The sequence below is a fragment of the Arachis hypogaea genome, chromosome 6 (genome assembly GCF_003086295.3).
Source record: "Arachis hypogaea cultivar Tifrunner chromosome 6, arahy.Tifrunner.gnm2.J5K5, whole genome shotgun sequence".
In the NCBI taxonomy this organism is placed as follows: domain Eukaryota; kingdom Viridiplantae; phylum Streptophyta; class Magnoliopsida; order Fabales; family Fabaceae; genus Arachis; species Arachis hypogaea.
In genome coordinates, this window is record NC_092041.1 from 84,951,331 (window position 1) to 84,961,184 (window position 9,854).

The window sequence follows — 9,854 nt, forward strand, 5'->3', positions numbered from 1 at the left end:
AAAAGGGTAGAGTTTTGGGCGTCAAACCCCAGAATGTGCACCATTCTGGGCGTTTAACGCCAGGATGGCACAAGAGGGAAGATTTTGTTTTCAATGCAATTTTTTTTCAAGTTTTCAAAATCTTTTCAAAATCAAATCTTTTTCAAATCATATCTTTTCAATCAAATCTTTTTCAAATTCAATTTCTTTCTATTTTCAAAGATACTTGCTATCAATTAATGATTTGATTCAACATTTCAAGTATGTTGCCTTTTCTGTTGAGAAAGGTTTAATGTTTGAATCATATCTTTTCTTGATAGCCAAGTCATTAATTTTCAAAATCAAATTTTTTTTAAAAAAATGTTTTTCAAATCATATCTTCTCAATCACATCTTTTTAAAACCAATCATATCTTCTTAACCACATCTTTTTCAAAATAACTTTCAATCAAATCTTTTTGATTTCTGATTTCAAATTCTTTTTCAAAAATCACTTGATTTCTTTCCCACTTTTATTTTCGAAAATCAATTTGTGTTTTTCAAAATGTTTTCAAAATCTTGTACTTGATTTTCGAAAATTAATTCCCCTCTTCTCACATCCTTCTATTTATGGACTAACACTATTCCTTAATGCAAAATTCGAACTCCATCTTCTTTGATAAGTTCGAATTTTCTACTTCTGCCTTCTATTTTTCTTTTCCTCTGACACCTCAAGGAATCTCTATACTGTGACATAGAGGATTCCACATTTTCTTGTTCTCTTCTCTTTCTTATGAGCAGGAGCAAGGACAAAAGCATTCTTGTTGAGGCTGATCCTGAACCTGAAAGGACCTTGAAGCGAAAGCTAAGAGAAGCCAAGACACAACTCTCTGTAGAGGACCTAACAGAAATCTTCAAAGAAGAAGAACACATGGCAGCCGAAAACAACAACAATGCCAACAATGCAAGGAAGGTGCTGGGTGACTTTACTGCACCTACTCCCGATTTCTATGGGAGAAGCATCTCTATCCCTGCCATTGGAGCAAACAACTTTGAGCTTAAGCCTCAATTAGTTTCTCTAATGCAACAGAATTGCAAGTTCCATGGACTTCCATTGGAAGATCCTCATCAGTTTTTAGCTGAATTCTTGCAAATCTGTGACACTGTCAAGACTAATGGGGTTGACCCTGAGGTCTACATACTTATGCTATTCCCTTTTGCTGTAAGAGACAGAGCTAGGACATGGTTGGACTCACAACCTAAAGAAAGCCTGAACTCTTGGGAAAAGCTAGTCAACGCCTTCTTGGCAAAGTTCTTTCCACCTCAAAAATTGAGTAAGCTTAGAGTGGAAGTCCAAACCTTCAGACAGAAGGAAGGAGAATCCCTCTATGAAGCTTGGGAAAGATATAAACAATTAATCAGAAAGTGTCCCTCTGACATGCTTTCTGAATGGAGCATCATTGGAATTTTCTATGATGGTCTCTCTGAACTATCTAAGATGTCTTTGGATAGCTCTGTTGGAGGATCTCTTCATCTGAAGAAGACGCCTACAGAAGCTTAAGAGCTGATTGAAATGGTTGCAAATAACCAATTCATGTACACTTCTGAAAGGAATTCTGTGAACAATGGGACCAATCAGAAGAAAGGAGTTCTTGAGATTGATACTCTGAATGCCATACTGGCTCAGAATAAAATATTGACTCAACAAGTCAATATGATTTCTCAAAGTCTGTCTGGAATGCAAAATGCACCAAGCAGTACTAAGGAAGCTTCATCTGAAGAAGAAGCTTATGATCCTGAGAACCCTTCAATAGAAGAGGTGAATTACATGGGAGAACTTTATGGAAACACCTATAATCCTTCATGGAGAAATCATCCAAATCTCTCATGGAAGGATCAACAGAGACCTCAACAAGGTTTCAACAACAATAATGGTGGAAGAAACAGGTTTAGCAATAGCAAGCCTTTTCCATCATCTTCTCAGCAATAGACAGAGAGTTCTAAGCAGAATACCTCTGACTTAGCAACCATGGTCTCTGATCTAATCAAAACCACTCAAAGTTTCATGACTGAAACAAGGTCCTCCATTAGAAATTTGGAGGCACAAGTGGGTCAGCTGAGCAAGAAAATTACTGAACTCCCTCCTAGTACTCTTCCAAGCAATACAGAAGAAAATCCAAAAGGAGAGTGCAAAGCCATCAACATGGGCGAATTTGGAGAGGAGGAAGAGGCAGTGAACGCCACTGAGGAAGACCTCAATGGACGTCCACTAGCCTCCAATGAGTTCCCCATTGAGGAACCATGGGAATCTGAGGCTCAAAATGAGACCATAGAGATTCCATTGAACTTACTTCTGCCTTTCATGAGCTCTGATGAGTATTCTTCCTCTGAAGAGGATGAGTATGTCACTGAAGAGCAAGTTGCTAAATACCTTGGAGCAATCATGAAGCTAAATGACAAGTTATTTGGAAATGAGACTTGGGAAGATGAACCCCCTTTGCTCACCAAAGAACTGGATGACTTGTCTAGGCAGAAACTGCCTCAAAAGAGACAGGATCCTGGGAAGTTTTCAATACCTTGTACCATAGGCACCACGACCTTCAAGAAGGCCTTGTGTGACTTAGGGTCAAGTGTAAACCTCATGCCTCTCTCTGTAATGGAGAAGTTAGGGATCTTTGAGGTGCAAGCTGCAAAAATCTCACTAGAGATGGCAGACAATTCAAGAAAACAAGCCTATGGACTTGTAGAGGATGTTCTGGTAAAAGTTGAAGACCATTACATCCCTGCTGATTTCATAGTCCTAGAGACTGGGAAGTGCATGGATGAATCCATCATCCTTGGCAGACCCTTCCTAGCCACAGCAAAGGCTGTGATTGATGTTGATAGAGGAGAATTGATCATTCAAGTGAATGAGGAATCCTTTGTGTTTGAGGCTCAAGGATATCCCTCTATTATCATGGAGAGGAAGCATGAAGAGCTTCTCTCAAAACAGAGCCAAACAGAGCCCCCACAGTCAAACTCTAAGTTTGGTGTTGGGAGGCCACAACCAACTTCTAAGTTTAGTGTTGAACCCCCACATTCAAACTCTAAGTTTGGTGTTGGGAGGTTCCAACATTGCTCTGAGCATCTCTGAGGCTCCATGAGAGCCCTCTGTCAAGCTACTGACATTAAAGAAGCGCTTGTTGGGAGGCAACCCAATGTTATATTTTATTTATTCTCTTTTGTTATTTTATATTTTTTGTAGGTTGATGATCATGAGAAGTCACAAAATCAATTGAAAAAGCAAAAACAAAAAGAAAAACAGGAAGAAAAACAGCACACCCTGGAGGAAGAACCTGCTGGCGTTTAAACGCCAGTAAGGCTAGCAGATGGGCGTTTAACACCCAGTCTGGCACCATTCTGGGCGTTTAACGCCAAAAAGGGGCACCAGACTGGTGTTAAACGCCAGAAAAGGGCAAGCACTTGGCGTTAAACGCCAGAAATGGGCACCAGCCCGGCGTTTAACGCCAGAATTGGCTCAAAACGCATTTTTGCATGCCATTTGGTGCAGGGATGACTTTTCCTTGACACCTCAGGATCTGTGGACCCCACAGGATCCCCACCTACCCCACCACTCTCTCTCTTCTTCACCCATTCACCAATCACCTCAACACCTCTTCCCCAAAAACCCTTCACCTATCAAATCCCATCTTTCTCTTCACCACTCACATCTATCCTTCATAAAACCCCATCTACTTCACCCTTCAAATTCAAACCACTTTCCCACCCAAACCCACCCCTACATGACCGAACCACAAAGCCTCCCCCATCTCCTTCATTTCTTCTTCTTCTACTCTCTTCTTTCTTCTTTTGCTCGAGGACGAGCAAACCTTTTAAGTTTGGTGTGGTAAAAGCATTGCTTTTTGTTTTTCCATAACCATTTATGGCATCCAAGGCCGGAGAAACCTCTAGAAAGAGGAAAGGGAAGGCAAAAGCTTTCACCTCCGAGTCATGGGAGATGGAGAGATTCATCTCAAGGGTGCATCAAGACCACTTCTATGAAGTTGTGGCCTTGAAGAAGGTGATCCCCGAGATCCCTTTCAAACTCAAAAAGGGTCCACTTTAATCAAAGTTTGGACCAAGTCCTCATAAACATTTGTGAAGAGGGCGCTCAATGGAAGAGAAACTCAAGAGGGAAGCCGGTTCAACTGAGAAGGCATGACCTCAAGCCCATCACTAAGAAAAGGATGAAGCAAGCATGAGGAAATTCCTCCTCATAAAATCCCTGAGATGCCTCAAGGGATGCACTTTCCTCCACAAAACTATTGGGAGCAAATCAACACCTCCCTAGGAGAATTGAGTCCAACATGGGACAACTAAGGGTGGAGCACCAAGAACATTCCATCCTCCTCCATGAGATAAGAGAAGATCAAAGAACCATGAGAGAGGAACAACAAAGACAAGGAAGAGACATTGAGGAGCTCAAGCACTCCATAGGACCTTCAAGAGGAAGAACAAGCCGCCATCACTAAGGTGGACCCGTTCTTTAATTTCCTTGTTCTTTATTTTTCTGTTTTTCGAAATTTTATGCTTATGTTTATCTATGTTTGTGTCTTGTGATCATTAGTGTCTTAGTGTCTATGCCTTAAAGTTATGAATGTCCTATGAATCCATCACCTTTCTTAAATGAAAACTGTTTTTATTACAAAAGAACAAGAAGTACAGGATTTCGAATTTATCTTTAAAACTAGCTTAATTAGTTTGATGTGGTGACAATACTTTTTATTTTCTGAATGTATGCTTGAACAGTGCATATGTCTTTTGAATTTGTTGTTCATGAATGTTAAAATTGTTGGCTCTTGAAAGAATGATGAAAAAGGAGACATGTTACTGAGGATCTGAAAAATCATAAAATGATTCTTGAAGCAAGAAAAAGCAGTGAATACAAAAAAAAGAAAAAAAAAAAAGAAAAAGAAAGAAAAAGAAAGAAATAAAGTTGTGATCCAAGGCAAAAAGAGTGTGCTTAAGAACCCTGGACACCTCTAATTGGGGACTCTAGCAAAGCTGAGTCACAATCTGAAAAGGTTCACCCAATTATGCGTCTGTGGCATGTATGTATCCGGTGGTAATACTGGAAGACAGAGTGCTTTGGGCCACGGCCAAGACTCATGAAGTAGCTGTGTTCAAGAATCATCATACTTAACTAGGAGAATCAATAACACTATCTGGATTCTGAGTTCCTAAAGAAGCCAATCATTCTGAATTTCAAAGGATAAAGTGAGATGCCAAAACTGTTCAGAGGCAAAAAGCTACTAGTCCCGCTCATCTAATTGGAGCTAAGTTTCATTGATAATTTGGAGTCTATAGTATATTCTCTTCTTTTTATCTTATTTGATTTTCAGTTGCTTGGGGACAAGCAACAATTTAAGTTTGGTGTTGTGATGAGCGGATAATTTGTACGCTTTTTGGCATTGTTTTTAGTATGTTTTCAGTATGATCTAGTTAGTTTTTAGTATATTTTTATTAGTTTTTAGTTAAAATTCACTTTTCTGGACTTTACTATGAGATTGTGTGTTTTTCTGTGATTTCAGGTATTTTCTGGCTGAAATTGAGGGACCTGAGCAAAAATCTGATTCAGAGACTAAAAAGGACTGCAGATGCTGTTGGATTCTGACCTCCCTGCACTCGAAGTGGATTTTCTGGAGCTACAGAAGCCCAATTGGCGCGCTCTCAACGGCGTTGGAAAGTAGACATCCTGGGCTTTCCAGCAATATATGATAGTTCATACTTTGCCCAAGATTTGATGGCCCAAACCGGCGTTCAAAGTCACCCTCAGAATTCCCAGCGTTAAACGCCGGAACTGGCACAAGGATGGGAGTTAAACGCCCAAACTGGCACCAAAGCTGGCGTTTAACTCCAAGAAGAGTCTCTACACGAAAATGCTTCAATGCTCAGCCCAAGCACACACCAAGTGGACCCGGAAGTGGATTTTTATGTCATTTACTCATCTTTGTAAACCCTAGGCTACTAGTTCTCTATAAGTAGGATCTTTTACTATTGTATTTTCATCTTGGTTCTTCTGGTTCTCTCTCTGGGGCCGAAACCAATGATCACACTATCACTTATGTATTTTCAACGGTGGAGTTTCTACACACCATAGATTAAGGTGTGGAGCTCTGCTGTACCTCGAGTATTAATGCAATTACTATTGTTCTTCTATTCAATTCCGCTTGTTCTTGTTCTAAGATATCACTTGTTCTTCAACTTGATGAATGTGATGATCCATGACACTCATCATCATTCTCACCTATGAACGTGTGCCTGACAACCACCTCCGTTCTACCTTAGATTGGGTGAATATCTCTTGGATTCCTGATACACGATGCATGGTTGATCGCCTGACAACCGAGCGCTCGCCTGACAACCGAGCCAGCCATTCCGTGAGATCAGAGTCTTCGTGGTATAGGCTAGAACTGATGGCGGCATTCAAGAGAATCCGGAAGGTCTAACCTTGTCTGTGGTATTCTGAGTAGGATTCAATGATTGAATGACTGTGACGAGCTTCAAACTCCTGAAGGCGGGGCGTTAGTGACAGACGCAAAAGAATCACTGGATTCTATTCCGGCCTGATTGAGAACCGACAGATGGATAGCCGTGCCATGACAGGATGCGTTGAACATTTCCACTGAGAGGATGGGAGGTAGCCACTGACAACGGTGAAACCCTTGCATAAGCTTGCCATGGAAAGGAGTAAGAAGGATTGGATGAAGACAGTAGGAAAGCAGAGAGACGGAAGGGACAAGCATCTTCATACGCTTATCTGAAATTCCTACCAATGAATTATATAAGTATCTCTATCTTTACCTTTCTGTTTTATTCGTATATCATCATTCATATCCATTTGAGTCTGCCTGACTAAGATTTACAAGGTGACCATAGCTTGCTTCATACCAACAATCTCTGTGGGATCGACCCTTACTCGCGTAAGGTTTATTACTTGGACGACCCAGTACACTTACTGGTTAGTTGTGCGAAGTTGTAGTGATCACAATTTCGTCCACCAAGAGGCACTTGAGCAAATACCCTCTTATGCTAAGTTCATGAAAGAGATCTTAAGTCATAAGAAGGATTGGAGAGAAACTGAAAAAGTTTACCTGACTGAAGAATGTAGTGCAGTCATTCTGAAAAGCTTACCAGAGAAGCTTAAGGATCCTGGAAGCTTTATGATACCATGCACATTAGAGGGTACTTGTACCAAGAAAGCTCTATGTGATCTTGGAACAAGTATCAACCTAATACCTGCATCCACTATCAAAAAACTTGGTTTGACTGAAGAAGTCAAACCAACTTGGATATGTCTCCAACTTGCTTATGGCTCCATTAAATACCCATCAGCCGTGATTGAAGACATGATTGTCAAGGTTGGGCCATTTGCCTTTCCCACTGACTTTGTGGTGATGGAAATGGAGGAGCACAAGAGTGCAACTCTCATTCTAGGAAGACCTTTCCTAGCAACTATACGAACCCTCATTGACGTCCAAAAAGGGGAATTAACCCTGAGAGTCAATGAGGACAAGTTTAAGTTGAATGTTGTCAAAGCTATGCAGCATCCAGACACCCCAAACGACTACATGAGCATTGATATTATTGACTCTCTGGTGGAATAGGTCAATATGACTGAGAGTCTCGAATCAGAGCTAGAGGATATCTTTAAAGATGTTCAGCCTGATCTGGAGGAACCAGAGAGAATAATAGAACCTCTGAAAATCCCTCAAGAAGAGGAGAAACCTCCTAAACCCAAGCTCAAACCATTACCACCATCCCTGAAATATGTATTTCTGGGAGAAGGTGACACTTTTCCTATAATCATAAGCTCTACCTTAGAGCCACAGGAAGAGGAAGCACTAATTTAAGTGCTGAGGACACACAAAACAGCTCTTGGGTGGTCCATCAGTGATCTTAAGAGTATTAGCTCAGCCAGATGCATGCACAAGATCCTATTGGAGGATGACGCTAAGCCAGTGGTTCAACCACAGAGGCGGCTGAATCCAGCCATGAAGGAGGTGGTACAAAAGGAGGTCACTAAATTACTAGAGGCTTGGATTATTTATCCTATTTCTGATAGCCCCTGGGTAAGCCCTGTCCAAGTCGTCCCTAAGAAGGGTGGCATGACAGTGGTTCATAATGAAAAGAATGAACTGGTTCCTACAAGAATACTTACAGGGTGGCGTATGTGTATTGATTACAGAAGGCTCAATACAGCTACCAGAAAGAATCATTTTCCTTTACCATTCATAGACCAGATGCTAGAAAGACTAGCAGGTCATGATTACTACTGCTTTTTAGATGGATATTTAGGTTATAACCAAATTGCAGTAGATCCCCAAGATCAAGAAAAAATAGCATTCACATGTCCATCTGGAGTATTTGCATACAGAAGGATGCCATTTGGTCTGTGCAATGCACCTACAACCTTTCAAAGGTGCATGCTTTCTATTTTCTCTGATATGGTGGAAAAATTTTTGGAAGTCTTCATCGATGACTTTTCAATATTTGGAGACTCATTCAGCTCCTCTCTTGACCATCTAGCACTTGTTCTAAAGAGGTTCCAAGAGACTAACCTGTTTTTAATCCAGAAATAGGCTGCAAGCCGGTGTTTAACGCCAGAAACAAGCAGCAGTCTGGCGTTAAACGCCAAGATTGCACTAAGATGGCGTTCTACATGCCTAAATGGTACAGGGATGAGAAATCCTTGACACCTCAGGATCTGTGGACCCCACAGGATCCCCACCTACCTCACCATTCAAATTCAAACCATTCCCCTCCCAAACCCACCCATTCACACACCTCCATCTCCTCCACTTCTCCTTCTACTCCCTTCTTTCTTCTTTTGCTCGAGGACGAGCAAGCCTTTTAAGTTTGGTGTGGAAAAAGCGTTGCTTTTTGTCTTTCCATAACCATTATGGCACCTAAGGCCGGAGAAACCTCTAGAAAGAGGAAAGGGAAGGCAGTTGCTTCCACATCTGAGTCATGAGAGATGGAAAGGTTCATCTCAAGGGTCCATAGTTCAATGGTAGAGCATTTGATTGCAGATCAAAGAGCCTTGAGGGAAGAGCAACAAAGGCAAGGAAGAGACATAGAGGAGCACCATTAGATCTTCAAGAGGAAGAACAAGCCGCCATCACTAAGGTGGACTCATTCCTTAACTTCCTTGTTCTTATTTTTCTATTTTTTTATTTTCATACTTCATGTTTATCTATGTTTTGTGTCTTTACTACATGATCATTATTGTCTAGTGTCTATGTCTTAAAGCTATGAATAACTCCATGAATCCTTCACCTCTCTTAAACGAAAAATGTTCTAAAAACAAAAGAATAAGAAGTACATGAGTTTCGAATTCATCCTTGAAATTAGTTTAATTATATTGATGTGATGACAATACTTTTTGTTTTCTGAATAAATGCTTGAACAGTGCATATTTTTTATGTTGAATTTTATGAATGTTAAAATTGTTGGCTCTTGAAAGAATGATGAACAAGAGAAATGTTATTGATAATCTGAAAAATCATAAAATTGATTCTTGAAGCAAGAAAAAGCAGTGAATAACAAAAGCTTGCGAAAAAAAGGGCAAAAAATATAAAAGAAAAAGAAAAAGCAAGCAGAAAAAGCCAATAGCCCTTAAAACCAAAAGGCAAGGGTAAAAAGGATCCAAGGCTTTGAGCATCAATGGATAGGAGGGCCCAAGGAAATAAATCCAGGCCTAAGCGGCTAAATCAAGCCGTCCCTAACCATGTGCTTGTGGCATGCAGGTCCAAGTGAAAAGCTTGAGACTGAGTGGTTAAAGTCGTGATCCAAAGCAAAAGAGTGTGCTTAAGAACTCTGGACACCTCTAATTGGGGACTTTAGCAAAGCTAAGTC